The 19461-nt window shown below is 39.6% G+C and overlaps 1 long non-coding RNA gene across 4 annotated transcripts in view; it reads right to left on the bottom strand.

Moving 5' to 3' along the window:
• Nucleotides 1-19461, bottom strand: part of LOC144031715 (uncharacterized) — a 186502-nt gene that overhangs the window by 89689 nt on the left and 77352 nt on the right. For 3 of the 4 annotated variants that reach the window (XR_013287590.1, XR_013287587.1, XR_013287588.1), the window contains exon 3: nt 3672-3816. This is a non-coding gene — a long non-coding RNA (uncharacterized LOC144031715). Of the gene's footprint in view, nt 1-456; nt 514-3671; nt 3817-19461 lie in introns of all 4 variants that reach the window. The other variant, XR_013287589.1, reaches the window with a different exon arrangement.

The raw sequence follows: 19461 nt of genomic DNA on the forward strand, positions 1-19461 counted from the left end.
AAATTAATATCACAGCAGTTTTTAGCGTACAGTAGATTTTCTAATTGTAACTCAATTTTATGAATTATTATGAAATTACTGTATAAATGATTAAAAGATACAGCCATATTTATATTAGCTTAAGATTATTTCCACTTCTATGTTAAGAGTATGAAAACTAAAGCATTTTATTGGACATTTAGAACTGCAATTAATCGTGAGTTAACTATGGTCATGTCATTAATTCGGAAAATGTTTTTTTTAAATAAATCATATTTGAATAAATAATGGCCTCCTCCCTATCTGCAGTTAAATAAATAAATTCCCCTGGCCACTAAATTTCAGTATAAAATACTTTAGTAATATTCATTCGTTGGCGTGTGCAGTAATGTAGTCTGTTTTTTTTCTATAGTAAATGTAATATAAATGATTGACAGCAACTTAACATCTTCCAAACAAAAAGTAATTTGCGCATACCTGCACAGAGTTGTCCCAGCAAAGGTGACTACGAAACACTCAAGTGGAAGAAGGCGGCTGGGTGAGACGAGAGGGAAAACGTTAAGAGAGTTTCCGTGTCCCCGCTATGCATGTGTTGTTCATGTTGTGGCTCATAGCAGTTATTAGTGCCAGTCTGGCAGCAAAATCCACTGGAGACACGAATGCAGGAATACGCAACACCTCCGGCATGGAATCATCACTCTTCTAATCTGTCATATCTAAAAGAGGGAGACACGTCGAGCGCAATAAATGTAACAGTCGCACATCTTTTACTTTTTTTTTTATGAGCTAACCTTTAATGTGAGAGAAACAATTAGATTTGACAGTATGATAAAATGGGATTTATTTATTTTTTGCCTTGTCTTTTCTCTCTTTTTTTTTTTTTTTTTTTTTTTAAGGGACATTTATTTCCCTGAGACTGGAAGGCAGTCAGCTCCTTCTCGACTGCCAACAATGCGAGCCAACTACAAGTGATGGGCAAACTGTTCCTGGATCATTTTGTATGCCAATCATCACGACTTATTTTTTTCTCTTGACAGAAACAAAAAAAAAATGTTGACTGTTTTGGATTAATTACAATTACATCAATTAAAGTATTTATGTACCTGATAACGGCTCATCGGGTAACATTCTACGAGGAATACATAAAGAAATATTGTTCCATTTTAGACACCAAGCAGTGTTGCCAATGAAACTTCTACTTCTGCTGAAGATTCTTAGATTCATTTAAAAACATAAAACCTCTTTTGTGTCTGGCGTGATCGACGCTTCCAAAGAAAGTCCTTACTAATGAAATGTTCTGCTTGATTTCAAAAGGGTGCCCTCTGGCAATTCCTCCATCATGCCGTGACCGGCCATGTGCCAGACAGCATCATGTGATCACAGTACTAGTGACAGGATGAGGCCGAGAGAGGCACGCCTGCCTTCTTATTTGCTCGTTGCCTCATGGACACTTGTGAGATGGAGGCCAAGCTATATGTGGACACAATTTCCAATTCATGGCCTTGCTTTATGAATTTTTAATATTGAAATAGACCCCGATTCCTCCCAGCTGTAGAAAGACAAAGAGACCATCAGGAAGTCAAATTTTTTATCAATTTAACCTCCTAATCACACTATTTTTAACTCGGCGGAGAGAGACGGACACATTCGAGCACGAACGCTTGGATCTATTGTGGCGGACAGACATTACGAAGCGAGTCTATGGCCCACTTTTATCGTCCCCTTTATTCCAGCACCAAGAAGCCGAGCAGATTTATTTTGTTAATTAGATTGGCGAGACAACTTTGCTCGGTCCAGCTGGCCAATTGGAGATTGTGGAGAACGAGCGCACGTGGCTATCAAAAAGGTTATCGAGCCCATCAGACGGGAGAAAGGCAACTCCTGATGTACTGGACAGTGAGCAAGCGTTGAGGAATAAAAACATAAGCCATCCATTGAAGTGAAAGTACTATGTTCACATCACAAGGCTCGGATAATTGGGAAACTTTTGAAGCCAATTTCCTTCGACACTGGAACCTCCCAAGTTGAACACAATCGGCTGGTAGTTGTTGGAGTTTCATATACCTTTAGATTACATTATAGAATTTGATTGCTCAAAATATTGGCATCATAAAACTGTACAGGCAGGTTTTTTTTTGTAGTTAACAGTGAACATGTTTAATTGTGAGATGAGTATAAAGAAAAGTTTTACATAAATACAGTGAAAATTCTAACTCTTTGAAGACAAAGTGAGTTTTATCTAAAGATATTTAAGATGACAAGTTATTGGAAACTTTTTATTTTGTCTCACACGGTTGCCAGGGCAACGCGCCGTTTGCTAAGAACAATGATGCCGTTTTTGAGGGACAAAACTTTGAAAACTTATAATTTGCATACACATCATGACTAACATAAGCATTTATCATTTAGAGGGTCCTTGTGTAATGGCCGAAAGCAGCCTCTGTGTGAGTATTCACATTCCCCAAATGTGATTTTCTGTTCTCCCGGTGTTCAATAAACAACTGAAAATACTACGGTGACTACAAAATTGGGTTTTCAGCAGTGGCCGTGAGTCGCCAAACAGTTTTGCTACATTTTGAAATTGAACAGCATTGCAACATTGCATCTGTAGCATCCAATTAAAAATGGAATGTAGTTTCATATGATTATTAATAGGGATGTTCGATATCACTTTTTTTCAGACCCTCAGTACTCACCGATACCAACTGCCGATACCAGTAGTACATTTTGACCAAAAAAAAAAAAAAAAATGACTAAAAGATATTTTTAAACAAATATATTTCCTTTAATTTTGACAACAAAAAAAAAACAGCACAGTCACTCTTCAATAGTCTTAACGCTCAAAATAAAACACAAAAATGCTCTTTTAATTTAAGACTCACAATTTTGAAGTATTTCCAAACCTGTGAAGTTTTGGTGAAAAACTTCTGTAAGCTAGCGCCACTTACAGGCAAGGAGGACTCACTTAACGTCTTCCCCCTCTGCCATCGGTCGCTTGTACTCGTTTGCGTCACGAGTACTCGAGTACTTGAAAAAAGGCTGGTATCGGCCCGATACCGATACCTGGTATCGGTACTCGCCCGTCCCTAATTATTAACATTCCCGGGTATGACGGGAGTAATACATATAGTGCTATGTAGTATTTGCTGAAAAACACTCCATAGTCCAATAAATAAATAAATAAATAAAAAAAATATTTCATCATAAATGGGCAGCTTTTCATATAGCGCTTTAACTACACCATATGGTGCCCAAAGCACTCAACAGGGTTGAGGATTGAACCCAGAACCTAACGGATGGGAAACGCCCACTCTACCACTGAGCCATGCCACCCCATATGATGGTAAATAGTGCACTTCATTTACTATCTTAGTGCTTTATCAACATTTAAAGCGCTTTATCAGGACTCATAGAGTATAGTGATGTGCTAATGGCCACACAGCATCAAGTTTAGTTTAGATAATTTTTTGTTGTAACCTCCTTGATCCTTTTGACATTTGAAGCATATTTGATATAAATTTGGTTGAACCCCATGTTGGACTTCTGGGCGCCCGACCATTTCAGAAGGACTGTTTGATAGGACGACCTGCTAATCAGCCATGTACTGATAAAGGCCACCAACTGCTCTGGAAGTTCCAAATAAAGCCTATTAGCCGCAGCTCCACATCCAGATGCACAGCGCAAATAATCACCTTGTAAAATCATTGGGCTCGTCCTCCGCGCGCGAGCGTCTTGGCAGTCAGAGGCAGCAGCCAGCCATACATACATATGGATCGGGAGCGGTAATGGCCTCCCTCAGGAATCCAAAAACCAGTGGCACAGGCCAGAGAGGAGCTCCTGGGGGAAATCAGAAGAGCAGCAAGCATTCAGGTCAGCTTGTTCGTGTCCCCTGCACGTTAACGTCTCCATTTCCCGGCCCCCGTCTGCGACCTGATTTATACACTTGTATTATGTATTGAGTCGAGAGAATCTCAGCAAACACAATTGGCTTTTTGAGCAAGAGTGAAATGCAGTTTGGCTGAAAGGATTGATGATGTTTGAAGAGGTACGCCTGTGCATTAATTTGGAAGAAGTGAGGGAGTTTGTTCGTCACTTTAGTCTACTGAAAATGATGGGAAACGTGTGTTTAGAAGTGCCAAAAACATCAAAATTCATTTAATTAGGCTAAGATTTTTGTCGTAGAGAAGGTAGTTTTCAGTGTTCTGCAAATCCAAATTACCTTTAAGTCATTTTTGAAAATGTGACTGTTCGATTCACCATTTACTTCATTCACCTATTGTGAGGTAAAAATTATGACAAGTTGATTTTATTTTATTTATCTATCTTACAAACCCCAGACGCTGAAGACATCTTGTCCAATTTTCACATTTGCTTACGACAAAGATGACGTCTTTCAAGCGTTAATGAAATGAACCAAATATCAACACAAATTAATTTAGAAGACAGATGTATCTTATTTGGGGAGAAAAAAAGTGCTACAAGTACTTCAATAATTTAGTGGCATTTTTACATGAACAAGTATTCTTCTATAACAAATTCTTCTCTAAGCTACATAACAAAAGAAACTTAGCCATAATATTGATTCATTGATCGTTAACCCTATCAATTGTCGATTCATCTTATCTTGAAACTGAGGACACACTAATTGGCTGAGACCAGCAGATGTGAGATTGATTCTCGTTTGTGGTCTAAATTTAAAAGCAACAACATTGCATCATCGTCAGCTCTGGGAAGTTGAACTACATCCTCGCTACAATTCCTTTTGGCAGCATTATTCTGTTTAATATGACATTGGCATGGAAACAGGAGTTCATGATTTTACCATCCTATTAAAAATAAATAACTGATTGTTAATTTTCCTCATAGTCGATCATGGATATTTCATCAATTTCACACTACTTAATTAGTTGTACTTTTACAACTCAAATTGGCAACATTTAATAATTTCAAAATGAAAATAAATACAATTTTAATAATAATAGATAATGGCACCAGCAGAAGGAGCTCTCCGCTGCCCTTGCCCAAAGTCGTGAGTCATTCATGCATTTAGTTGTGGATATTTGGAGCCTATCCCAGCTGACTTTGAGTGACACATAATGTACGTTCTTTAATCCTGAATGAACCTAACATGCATGTTTTGGAATGTGGGGGAAGCGGGAGTACTCAGAGAAAACCCACACAAGCATGGAGAGAACAAAGAGAACTCAAATCTAACAAAAAAAAAACATTATCCACGTCGACCTTTATCAGAAGTAATGGGCACTTGACTGAAGAACAATCGTCTTTATCTGAGCTTGTTCAAGAATGCTAACAATTTGAGCGTCATAAGCAGAACATGTGACCTTGCTGAAGTGCCGCTGCCTCCCCCGAAAACATCTTATCAATACCGCCTGTGTCCTCATTGCTCAAGTGCTTGATGTGCCCAAAGATAAGCTAATTGGTGACGAAGAAATGCTTGATCAGGAATCTTCCACACAGCGGTGAAACAACGGTCAATAACAATATTAGCATTTTATCGAAACCATTAGAAGGCCCTTCAAATTCGAGGTTGTCGAATACCAGTGCTTTGCTGACACTTGTTTCTGACACAAGGCATCCTTTTGTATCTGTATAGGACACAGCATGTTATCACTGAGTGGCAACGGTCCAACTTTGTGGTTAATCCACCAGGTTTCTCAAACACTAAGTATTTTGTTCCAATTCATGCTGAAGTGAAAAGGCAAACTGATACAGTCATTATTTGATGTCATGGAATGAGACCATGAGGACAAATCGAGTTTTAAGTGTTTTCATAATTGCCTGTCACAAACAGTGAAGCCGCCAAGGTTGAACAGAATCCGTCCCATGATGCAAGCCGACTTCTGTTTCGTTTGGAGTATTATTCCCAAGCACTTTGGTCAATTCACAAAGTATGACTTGAGGGGTGTTAAAATGTACATTTAATGTGTACTTGAGGTCCTCGAATAATAGGAGTAGCTTGAATTAACAAAATGTTTGAGGATTTTTTTCTGTCTCGGGGTTCGGGAAAACAGTCAAGCTAGCCGTAGAATATTGCTATGCATGATGCTAACACGTCGCTAACATAGTGAGTAGCTCAACTTCAAAATAAAATCTTCCCAAATCCAGTAATAAATGGACATCAGTGCCTTGATATGCTTTTATTTTGAAGTTGAAGCAGCGCGTGGTGGCCTGGTGGCTGACTTGACTCATCTACAGGAAGTTAGGTAGCTGGAACCAAGTTTAAATTTAAATTGGCATCACAAACTGTTGCCACTAAAATCAACACAAAGTATCTATATTTATATACATAGCTAATTAAGGATGCTAAAAAAAAAGTTTTTAAATGTTTAAGTTACACTGACAGTAGAATTCGGCACCTGTTAGCGTTAGCGGCTATTGGCTAGCAGCTAGCCGCCAAGCGAGTGCCTCATACAGGCTGGTAACATCCGTCAGACTTCTTTTTAAAAGCAGTTTAAGGGCGAAATGACTCTAGTCTATACACACTTGATACTGACAGTCTGATGCAGTCTTACTTCATAAAATGATCCGATTTTAACAAACCAGGCTTACTCAAATGTGCAGTTTTAGCCGGCCAAATCACTTCACTCATGTGGGTTCTGACGTCGCTTCGTCTCAGAAGAAAATAGTCTGCTGTGTGTAGTTTAATTTTTTCTGTTTTTTGTTGTTGTTTTTTTTGTTTTGTTTTTTTTTTTGGGGGGGGGGGGGGGGTTGATTATCTAAAAATGAAAAATAATAGCTTGTTCTGAAATGTATGTTCATCATTAACAAGATATTGTTCATACTTTTTCCTCTGAGGTCCACATACAGAAAAATAGAAAGCTGCAAGGGCCACTTTGATTTTTTTTTTTTTTTTTTTTAACACATTCATTGCCAGACCAGCAAGAAAAATGCATCATTTGACGTCTTTTTCCGTCAATGGCAGTGAATGAGTTAAACATGGTAAAAATCAATGAAGCAATTAGAAATTGCTGATATAATGTACAGTTACTTATTGAAAACTGCTAACAGTCACAAGGCAAATAGTGACCCTTGTGTGCCACTATAATAGATACGCTTCTCCACTGATCAGCAGCTGAATCCCAAATTCACATTCTGAACCACAACAAGAACAATCGGTAGTAAACTGACCACACTTAAGAACCATTAATTTAACTCAACTCAACTTTATTTATAAAGCGCTTTGAGAACAGGCGTTGCTGTATACAAAGTGCTGTACATAAACAAACATCAGCTGAATTAATAGCTGCAAATTTGTGTCTTTGCGTAGCTAGAAATGTTTAATCCACCCTCTTTTTTTTCTTCTTTTTTTTAACACAGCATTGAAAAATTATTTTTAGTATTTGCTGCGGGCCGCCAAAAAATGTATGGTGGGCCGTAGTTTGGACACCCCTGCTATAGACTTTACAGTAGGATATCCAAATACAGGCCAACCTTCATCCATTTTGTAGACTAACAATGGCCAAAAATTAATTGTTAGTAAAAGGATATTCTCCCTTCACGGCACTGAAAGCACTGTGTGATTGTTTATGCGTGCACGCGTGTGCGTCCACAACTCAACACCTCGCACTGATAGACTCCAACGAGTTCACTCCCCATCCATCCACCCAGTTCCATCATCATACATCTTTGCAGGGTCTGTTGTGTGTGCGCGCGTGTGTATGCGTCAGGCGTGGTTATGCCTCCACACAGCAGCAGCCACAGCCGCTGCCTGTGGAAACAAAGGTAGGGTGATTTATAGCCCCGCGCTGAGAGCATAAATCACACCTGCAGCGCGGCGCCTTTAAACGCCCTGTGTCCTGACAGCATTTACCTTTTATAAATGATTGGGCTGCACCTCCCATGAAGCCCGGGACCACAAAGCTCACTCATTCCGCACCAGGCTCTTCCTTTGTTTCTCCTCTGTCTCATTTCAATATTCTCTCGCTATCTCCTTCGCAAGCCATCACTCCGCTTCAACCGCTTCGCCCTCCTCCGTCTTTTTCCCACCTCACCCTAATCGCTCCATATCGCGGCCCCTTTCCCTTTCTGTTTGCAGGGCATGATGGGATGCTCCCAGAGGCGCCTTGCTCTGTATTCACCCAACGTCCAAATTTGTTAGGGGATAAATAACTAAAGCTGCTTAAAAGGAGGCAGCGCTGCATCGGCGCCTGTTAAGGAAATGAATGTGTCAGTCTCGGCCCTATCTGCCTTCCTCATGGCCACTTTTGTGAGAGACATAAGGGGGAGGTGGAGGAGGATAAATAGCACCCACACACACGCACGCATACATATATAATACCACACCTCACCTGTGCATCATGGAGGGAGTGTGCGGCTGGAAACACACAGCCTCAGCTGCAGGAGTGTGGCTAAAGATAAAGGTGACGTCTTGAGGCCATTACTTATCCAGCACAGCGGAAAAAGGTTTGCCGATATTATACCTGCTGTCCCCGCATAATAGCTCCGGGTTGGGGGCCCGCGCACGCACACCCCCACACACAAATACACACAATATGGGCTCAAACAAAATAAATTCCAGCAGGCCAATTTATGCACATCTTCACACACACACACACACACTGCTCATCTGACTGAGTTAAAGCAGATAAAATAGCTGCTAAATTAGATGTGACTCAACAGTTTACTATGCGGCAGCGCAGAGCATCAGAAGAATAAAACAACCGTATTTTTCAAAAGGTGCCAGAGTAAACACCAGAGCGAGGATATCCACAAGGCTTTGGTTTAGGATTGTGTTTCTCTTTTGACTGCAGATCGCTGCGGAACGTCATACGGGATTGGATGGAAAACACACATGCTAATCACCTGTAAATGAAGCCGAGAGCTGTCACAGCACTGTAAAGACCTTGTCAAGTGAATTCAGAGATTTGTTTCTAAATACATTAGAAATGTTTGAAGATAATTGCTGAAAACATGTGCAAAGATTGCGAAGCTCTATTACCTGAGCAGCGCATGAAGTAACTATGTAGAGGCAGGTTAGACCTTGTGTTGGTAATTTCACAAATGCTGTAATTTATTTAAAACTTCTTCTTTGTCATGCAAACCGACAAATAAAAGCCTTATAAATGAAAAACAAAACAAAAAACTGTTAAATCAGTCTCATATTAACGCCCCTTAGGACAATGGGTTTTATTTTTGTATGCCTAGTTAAGCATGTGTGGGAATTCGGCAGATTGTGCTGTGCCATGTCTGGAGAAAGGACAATAACAACAATGTTGAATCAGGGAAAATTATTCAGACTTACAGGTATATTCCATTTATTATTCAAGGCAAACTCTACCAAAAAAAAACAAAAAAAAAACCTTGCCATATTCTCCATTTATTTTTTTATTTTTTGACAACTTAACTTAAAGATAAATGCGACCGCTAACTTCTGCATTCTGGTCACGTGAGTTCGACTGCCAGTAACATCGAGCATGCAAAGTGGATTCATACTATCCATGCATTAGCGCTCCATTTAGTCACAATTCCATCTGTTAAATCCTTACGCACTTGATCTTCTCCCTCTAGCGTGGGGGTTCTCATACAGTTCCAACTTTTCATGGCAGCGAATAAAAAAGAGGGACCCTGACAGACAAGATGAATGGAAACCCAGCCAGTCATTTCAGCTCGAGTTTTGAATGTGACAGTTGTTCTTTGTATTTGCGTTGGACCCTCTACAGTGGAATGGAGAGATACCCTGCAAATGTGCGTGTTTCTGCTGCCAGCACGCCGCTTGTTCTACTGTAACCGAGCAGGAGCCTGCCTGCGTGCGTGTGCGTGTATGTGTTTTATGTGTGTATGTGGAAAATAAACACCAGCAGTCTTGCATTGAATAAATCTTTGCACATATCCTCAAGGTCTGGTTCTCTTTTTTTTTTTTTTTTTTTGTAGACAATTATATGTTTATTGAAAGAGACAGAAAATTGCAATGCTTTATGAATTAGCAAGAACATGGTTAGGGCTTTATGTTGTTGGCAGAAAGTATCACTTATCCTCTTTAGAAGTTTTATTCTTACTATCATTATTTTAGGGCATCCACGGTGCTGTATATGGAAATTAGAAATCGCTGTTCGAGCTATGTGAACACTGTACAATAAACATTGCTGAAAAGGGCAAGGCGCAAACCCTCGTTAGGAAAAACAGGGATTAACAGTGTATAACAAATTTAAAAATTAGGTATATGAAGGTAGCAAAAGAAACAATATTGTTATATGAAGTAAAATAAGTTCATCATAAAGTCTATAGTAAAATATTCTATCACTAGCAAGGCTCGAATTAAGCAGTTTCTCATAGCGCCATTAGCACCTCAATTTACACACTGAATAGCAAAACTGAGAAATGCTAAGACAACCATCAAAAGAAAGAACGACCACCAAGACGGGCTTAAAAACCTTTGCTGGGCTCACGTTACCTACCGCGCGTAGTAAGAGGTCGAAGAAAGCTCTATGCTACTGACACAGAAGCAGCTAGCTAGCAACAGCTTCATTGGATAACAGTGCACCTAAACACATTGCGGAGTCGCTTCTAAGTCAGCAATCATCGCCTTCATATAGACAAATAAGCTACGTTCAAAGAAGTGTCATACTCACGGAGGAATGCTGAAAAAAGACGGAGAAGCCATGCTAAATGCTAAGTTAACCTATCTGACACAGCTAACATGTTTAACGACGCATTTGCTTGGGTGATCGAACGCTTATCACCAATATCTGGCTGGAACCACGTTAAAGCGGAGCGTATCCAACTTTGAACTGAAATTGTAGAAAAATAAAGTAAAAATCAAACTTGCTAAATGGAACCAGAACTGATTAGCTTCCATTATATTTTGTCAGCCAGGAGTGCCCCTTAAACTTAAAACATGTATGAAATATTTAAAATGTATTTTATTTCAAATTATGTGTTTGTTTTCTCAATATTGACTTTTGACTTTGACTGTTAAGGTGGAGACAATAAATGTTCTCAAAAGTTCATAATATTCAATAAGCGAAGTGCGCATCTCGAATTCAAGGTGCATTATGGGTAGCGGCGTGGTGCATTGTGGGTAGGCGAAACTACCAAACGGTCATTGATAAAGAATTGGATCCAATAGAATTGGCTCTGGAAGAAACGTTTCAACCGCTGGAAAGTTGCTGTTTTTTATTCACATGCATAGCATGTGGTTTACCGACATCGGGGAAGTTGACTTGCAAGCTTTAAAGTGTACAGTTAAGCAAAGATTGTCACCACTCTAATCTCCGTCATTCAAATTGCTAGGGTAGTTGGTAGCGTCGTTTTTTTTTCCCTCGCGCATGCGCAAACTGAATGTGCACTTCGCTTATAGACTCAATATACCGGTAATCAAATTAGTTTTGCTTCTAGACAAGAACAAAAAAAAGTTTGCTGCTATACACAATGTCAATTTAAGAAATAAAAAATGGCTGATTCTCTAACAAAGAAAACAAATTGTTCATTTATTATTTTGTCATATTTTTTATTGTTAAATAAAAGCCTTGCTTCCTTTCCATGAGATTAACATGGTGGAAAAAAATGCTCAGGGAAGTTAGAAAGCTGGTCCTCAAATGAATAATAATAAAGAATAATAAAGTAATAGATTTGCAAAACTGCTCCTCAAGGGAAAAAAAATATACGTCCAGCCTTGCAGTAAAAATTTGAAATTAGGTAAACAAAGTTAAGCACCTATATGAATAATGTGTGTCTCGTGTGATGTATTTTAGTTTTGACAACATTTTTTTGACAATATCCCATTGTGAGTTACTACTATTCCTACTTCACTGCACATGTGCACCTATAATCCATCCATCCATCCATTTTCTTGACCGCTTATTCCTCACAAGGGTTGCGGGGGGTGCTGCACCTATAATCAACAAATTTATTTCATAAAAACAACAACAAAAAACCCAACTCAAGTAATGCCCCCAAAATGCCATTTGCCTACTAATTACCCAACATTTTGGAGAAAATCCCACTAAATTCTTGCTAGAACAGGCTCAAAAACAACATTCCCAGAGACATTCCTTTCTTGTAAGAGGAGGTCAGCAGCTCCATGGGGGGATAAGAGGTTAATGTTTGGCTGCGATTAGCGTGCCCTCAGTTAGTACTGCAGAGAGGCCTGGCTTGTTGCAGGCCTGACCTCGATGTTGGAAAACACTGCGGCACAGAGTCGGGTGCCATCTCCCCTGAACCCAACCGTGCACTCGTGAGGCACATGTATACACACGCGCACACACACGCTGCTTTCGGCCTTGGGTTAATTGGTTTGATTGTTGCCCCGGGCTCGGACTAATTCGGTGGGGGACTTCAAGTCGTGTGATGATGAGGGCATATAAAGCATTCAGATGGTATTAATTAACTATTCATAGGAGTATAGCTGCTGCCAGTGGTATGTGTTTACCTCATCTTCATCACCCCCACAAATATTTCCTTTTATAGTTAGTTCAAGCTGAACCTTTCTACCTTCACGAATAGAGGTTAAAGCTATGAGGTCATGGCAGCCTTGCCAGGTATCGGAATATTTGTAGGATTTTTGCCAAGGAACTTGGTGGATCTCACTTGACCCGAGGAAACAATGAAAATCGAGGGACGAAAATAAAAGAAAAAAGGCGTACAAGTTCAGCCCTTCAGTGGGAGAATTTCCGCGACTATCATTTAATGGGACGCTTCACCTTGAGATTAAAAAAAAAGAAAAAAAAAAAGAATATTAAGTACAGTTTGACCTGGGCCAGCTAAGCCCGGTACGTGCTGATCAGTAAGAAATTCCTCATGTACAAAAGGAGTGACTTGTCTTAAATCACACAAGTTTCTGGTCTACTAGGCAGCAGCCAATAAAAGGTGAAGGTGCCCTCCATCAAATGTATCCTTCAGCGCTAGTTCAAGTGTAAAACAAGGCCAAAGCATATCAGCAGCCAAGGCTGGATAAGCTCTCTGCTGTGCCATGCAGTACTGATCTGTAGATAACAGTAAGGTGCACACGGAAATGTCAGGTCGCATTAACTTGGGATGTTTTCAGACTCAGAAGTTCAAAGTAACAGAAAGGACTCATTTGTTGTTTTTAAGCCAGACGTTTGCCTTATGTTTGACTTCAAGAAATATTGATTGAATATAAAATGAGTATGTCTATCAAGTTGTACTGTGTGATTGTGTTGGGCCGAGTACAGCCAAAATAGGCAGAATGTCCACCTATACTTGCTTTATTCAGAGAGTAAAAAAGTAGTTTTCGGCGTGATCATGCGTCGCGATAGTTCGGTACATGACCGCTGAGGTCCACGGCAAACAAAAAACAAAAACAAAAAAAAAAACTTCTGAAATACAAAACGAAAAAGTGATCCATCTGCACGACAAAACAAAGAGGCGCAGTGCCACACTATGGATTGTTACAAAGTCGTAGTGGGGCCCAGATTTCAAAGCAAACATGGTGAAGCAGCATTTAGCTGTTATGCTGCACGGAAATCGAATAAACTGCCAACAGGAGTGAAATCAACCCTGAGTGTAAATTATTTTAAATCCAGGTTAAATAAAAGTGCTACACATTTTTAAAATCAATTACACAGTACAGGCTTTTCATAATTTTAGAAACTTACTTTTTTCTTTACTTTTAAATGTTTTACATGTTTTTAAAATATTTTGTTAATGTGTTTAAGTGTGACTTTTGTTACTTTGACTTTCTCTGCTTTGCTCTTTAATGTCGTTAGCTGGTGTTATGTTTCAAAATGCTTTTAAGTAGGGATGGGCGAGTACCGATACTAGATATCGGAATCGGGCCGATACCAGCCTTTTTTCAAGTACTCGAGTACTCGTGACGCAGACGAGTACAAGCGACCGATGGCAGAGGGGGAAGACGTTAAGTGAGTCCTCCTTGCCTGTAACTGGCGCTAGCTTGAAGCAGTTTTTCACCAAAGTTTGGAAATACTTAAAAAATGTGAATCTTAAACTAAAAGAGCATTTTTGTGTTTTATTTTGAGCGTTAAGACTATTGAAGAGTGACTGTGCTGTTTTTTTTTTGTTTTTTTTGTCAAAATTAAAGGAAATATATTTGTTTAGAAATATCTTTTAGTGATTTTTTTTATTTGTCAAAATGTACTACTGGTATCGGCAGTTGGTATCGGTATCGGTGAGTACTGAAGGTCTGAGTATCGGTATTGGTCTGAAAAAAAGTGGTATATATAACGTTTCCATGCCTTGCCCAAATGCATGGTCTTGACTAGGGGTGTTAAAAAAAATAAATAAAAAAAAATTAAAAAATAAATAATCGATTCGGCAATATATCACAATGCTAAAGCACGCAATTCTCGAATCGATTCAATAGGCAGCCGAATCGATTTTTCAACATCCATTTTTGATGAAAAATATTCAACAAAACGTCTAACTTTCACACCTTAAGCATGAAAGAATGTTATATTAATGGAACATTAAGCCTTAATATTTGATTTCAGTGCTGTTCTAATATGAAAAAAGGTTACAACCTGTTTGTTAAATACAGTGGCTCACAGTTATAACACTGAAGTTTGAGAATAAGTTTTAAATTTGAATAAATTTTCATACAAATCTCACAGTGTACATGTACAAGTTTACTGAATGGTATTTTCTAAATTTGAGTAAAAAAAAAAAAAACGCAACAATCGACTTGTAAATTGATATGGGGATTAATCGGTATTGAATCGAATCGTGACCTATGAATCGTGATACGGATCGTATCGTCAGGTACGAGGCAATTCACACCCCTAGTCTTGACATTACGAGTTTGTGGAAACCGGTCATTTTACCTTGATACACATCACAAGCTGGGAGGAAGTAAAACGGCTCATTAAAAAAATAAAAAATAAATAAATAAATAAAACGGTTAGTTTTTCTATTCTATTATTTCACAAGACACCAAAGTTATGAGTACAACCTAGGGATCTATGCTTCTGCTAAATACACCTAATGGCAGCCGTCTCTGATGTCGTTTGATGAAATATGTTCCCGTAAAACTGTTTCTTATTGCTCTTGGGGGCGGGGAGTGACACACAGTTTCATAGGACAGCAACGATATACACGAACAGCACGATGTTTATATGAAGGTGCTGGTTGTTTACTACAAGTTTCCTTCTCGCCACGCTGGCGTTGCACCTGCTGAAGCTTCCTCCTCTAAGACCCGTATACATTCTGAGGCTCAACATGACAGTGGGGGAAGAAAAAAAATATATATAAATAAATACAAACACTGGCTCCGGAGCATGTTTTCTCCCACCCCCTCGCCTCCCTCCTGGCCCCTACACTGAGAAGTAATGAGGGGCTACCTGTAATTACAAGCAGCTGCTGTCTTCCCTGACGAACGCTAATTGCCAATAATGATTTTGGAGAGCTGTAAAAATTCATCGGCTGACGCTCGTCTGCCTCTCGTTGGTCTCCTCGCCTGAGATTTTTGCAGAAAAGGAGGAAGATAGAGGGAAGGCAGACAAGGAGAAGTGATGTTTTTTTTTCCCCTTTTCATCCCGTCTGACCGTGGCGCAGTCGGGAGTGCAGTTAGCTAATTTCTGCTGCTGACATATCAGAAGCCTTTTTTTGGCAGTGCCTCCCATTCCCCCGCTCTCACGCCTGTTTGCTGTCTTCTTCATGGGCTGGTAGCAGCTTTATTAGCGCCATAATGTGCAGGTGGAGGTTTAAAGGTCCCGTGCGAACGGCAGCACAGGAAGGAAGTGGAGGGGAGCGGAGCGAGGAAGACTTGGGTGAACGGCGGAGGTGACTAATAAGCCACATGCATAATTAAAAGACAACGAGGCCGCTAATTAATGAATGCTTATGTTTGGCAGTGCGTTGTAATGGAAGCGGCATCAGCGTGCGAGAGAGACTCAGCCTGACACAAATTGAATTAGGCCCAAAATAAGAGAGGGGAGAAACGGGATGTGATTCACGCAACTTGCATTATGCGACCTGTCACTGTCATGGTTTCGGTTGGGTTTTAGTTTTTTTTTTTTTTTTTTTTTGCTTTTGTCAGGGTTTTTGTTTGAGTTTGTCATCATGTTCCTTTTAAGTTTCTGTTATGATCTGTTACGTTCTGCTTTCCTTGTGTGTCTTCCATTGTCTCGTCAAGTGATGTCCTGCCCACCTGTGTTTGCCTGACTTCCTAATGTGTCAACCAATCAGCACCCTCTGCCACTTGTGTGTTGCCCAGCTGTGTCTCATGTCAATCAGTGTATGTGTGTATTTAGTCTCTCGTCTCCCCTCTGTCAGTGTCAATTCATTGTCATTTTCCTCATGTCATGCTGCCGGTGTTGTTCCACGTCTTGTCTTGTTTTACCCTTTTGGACTTTGTTTTTGTTTAATTAGTAGCCTCGTTTTTGCCTCCTTGTCCTGCTTCCCTCCATCTTCCCTGCATTTGGGTCCACCGTCACATCTCGATCGTGACAGTCACACTTTGTTTTTGCAACATGAAATACTTTTGAAGGTACAAATATGTAAATTTGTTTTCTTTTATTTATTATTTCTCTTGGGGGCACTTTTTCCAATACGTTCTACTGTTTTGTTTTTTGTTCAATCAGATTTTAGCCTCTTTGGGCAGACAGGCAAACATGCGCTCGGTGTAAAAATGCGCTCATCTTCATTTTTTTATGCAAGGATAAGTCTAATTTAGCATGTTTATTATTAGACAAGCTATAAACATGTCTAAGTTGCGGTGCAGGTGGTGTGACGTCATTTTAGTGGATTTGATTGAGGCGCAGTCAGACAATACATTCAAATGTACATAGGTTAACTCAAATGTTCATAAGTAAAGCAGTGTGGATTTAAAGAAACAGTCAAATTTTGATGAGAATGAGACTACAATGAAATATAAAGCAAGAAAAAGCTCTCCTCTTCCTTGTATTGCATCGTTATCTGCTCTGATGTTGACATCTTGTCCTGCAGATAACTGCAATAACAGTGAACAAACACATTGATAGAGTTGCAAAGCTTCCCCAAACATTTCACAACAGACAAACCCTTCCGTCGATGGTATCAAAACCGTAAAACGGGAGGGATTTGTTTTCCTGTCTGAATTAACTGAAATGATTTTTTTTTTTTTTTTTTTTTTTTTTAAATCACACCCTGTCTGAATTATGAAAGTTTCAGTTGACTTACTTTTGAACTGCAGCAGAAATTAAGATTGCTGTTGATTACATTATGATTGAATAAAGTAGTTGAACAACAGGTTAGATTCCTTTTATGGGTGATGCGTGTCTACTTGAGGGATTTCGATTTACACTTTTGATCTAACTTTTTTATTGCATCACTTGCTAAATTTGTGTAGATTAAGCTATTTAAAAAACATTTAATTTCATGGTATACTAGGTCTTGGATTTATAAAGAAATGTAGTTTTTTTTACGAGAAAAAAAAAATACCAAGCTCAACAATCTTGAAAAGAATGCAAAATCTGACACTATATTATCCTATGAACTTTACTTTTAATCTGAACAATCTATAAAATTGCAAATAACCTGTGGCCAGATTTGAATTTGTAAATCAGGCTGGTTGGCACAATTGCAAATTATAACTCTTCCAGTTATCATTAACTGCAACATATATGCAGTATTTTTCATTCCTAGATTTGAAAAGCTTTTGAGTGCTAAATTAATATCGTCCAAATTTAGAGGAAGGATGTGTCAAAACCATGGCAACATGTTTTTGCTTCCAATCCACGGTCAAATCAACAGGAATTCAAACTTCTATCGTTATTGCGAAGGCATAATTGAAAAAGGTTTGGGAATAAACTTAATGAGCAGTATTTCATCTATGACGCGTTGTTATTAAACTCGCTGCTTGTGATCAAGAGGTGCTGATTTTTATGGACGTCAGACCTTTGAACACCCTGAGCTGTGGGAACCGTGTGCAGTAAAAGGATGTTTAAACACCACCTTATCTCCACCGGCTTGAATAGTTTACGCATTTATTGTTGTGTATTCATCACTCTCTAATTGTTATATTACTCTGAGCTTTGTCTCTGTGGGAAAACTGTCTGATTTTTATGTCGACAAGAATATTACTCTGAGCTTTGGGAGGCAGTAAAACGATATGATATGACTTTTTCATTGTCTTATTTGTTTTCCGGTCGTCTTTTTCTTTAAAAGGAAATCAGACCTGGAAAGGCTGCTTGGAATGATCTCATTGTTTGGAGAGCGCGGCCCGATTCTCTCCTTTGAAAGCAGTGATGTCATGACAGCTCCCGATACAATAACGTTGTGAGAAGCGCTATCAAGTGACCTCTTTAGTATTCTCCGTTTTCATGCTATCACGCATAGTCTCAACAAATGACAGAAACTCTCTGTTCTGCGTTGAAAAAGATAAACACATGATGTGGAGATTAAACGCACCGATAAGGAAATTAGCAGAATGAAATTGCGGACATATGGAAATGTATCCAAAAATGACGAAAATTACCATTCAAATGCGAATTCCCCATGGACATTTATCTGTATACGCCGCTGCTCTTAACAGGCTCGACCAGTTTAGGCATATCCCTCCCAGCCAGATACTCTGGATTTGAATACGCCGCCTGATATTTGGTATGTAATAAGAGGCCTGGAGCCTTTCCCTCTCAGTGAGCAGCAAGGGCCCGTCTTCCCGATAATACCATGCATGGATAACCGAGTGAGACGCCATCAGATACTGGAACCGGCGGGCTTAAGGGAAATGAAATTTATTTGGAGGCGGCGGGCGAGGGCGGCGAGGATAATTGAAACGGGGAGCGTTCAGTTGGGGAGAGGAATTGAGATGTTGTCACCGCGTCCTCCTTATCGTCATCGGGGCCACTTTGCAAAAGCAATTAAAGAGTCAAAAAGAATATCTGCGCTTGTGCGGGGCGCAAGAGAGCGGAACGCAAGTCAACTAAAGGTGCCCCCTGCCTGTGCGACACCCACACGCACACATTTGAAAGAGCGGGACAGTCAGTTGATCATTTAAAGTCTCTTTTGGCACACGTGTGAAATCTGAGAGAGAGACAAAAAAAATAATTGACAGATATTTGCGTAGCAAGCCTAAACGTTTAAAAATAGCAGTTTTGTTTTTTGCTCCTATTATTCATGAGATGAACTCAAAGATCTAAAACTTCTTCCACGTACACAATATCACGATTTCTCTTAAATATTGTTCTCAAACTAGTCTAAATCTGTGATAGTGAGCACTTTGCCGCGATAAGCCATCCCTCCTCACAGGTGTGCCATATCAAGATGCTGATTAGACACCATGATTAGTGCACAGGTGTGCACAATGTCCACATCTCAAGGTGACTCAGAAAACCAGACAGACCCCCAAATAAAACAAAACTTCACCATTCAGAGTAGCCTTTTATTGTGAGCAGTCTAAGGCACACCTGTGCACTAATCATGGTGTCTAATCAGCATCTTGATTACGCCACAACTGTGAGGAGGGATGGATTATCTCGGCAAAGGAGAAGTGCGCTCTATCACAAATTTAGACTGGTTTGTGAACAATATTTGACAGAAATGGTTCCATTGTGTATGTGGAAGAAGTTT

Source organism: Festucalex cinctus, chromosome 12 (assembly GCF_051991245.1).
Source record: "Festucalex cinctus isolate MCC-2025b chromosome 12, RoL_Fcin_1.0, whole genome shotgun sequence".
NCBI classification, from domain to species: Eukaryota; Metazoa; Chordata; class Actinopteri; order Syngnathiformes; family Syngnathidae; genus Festucalex; species Festucalex cinctus.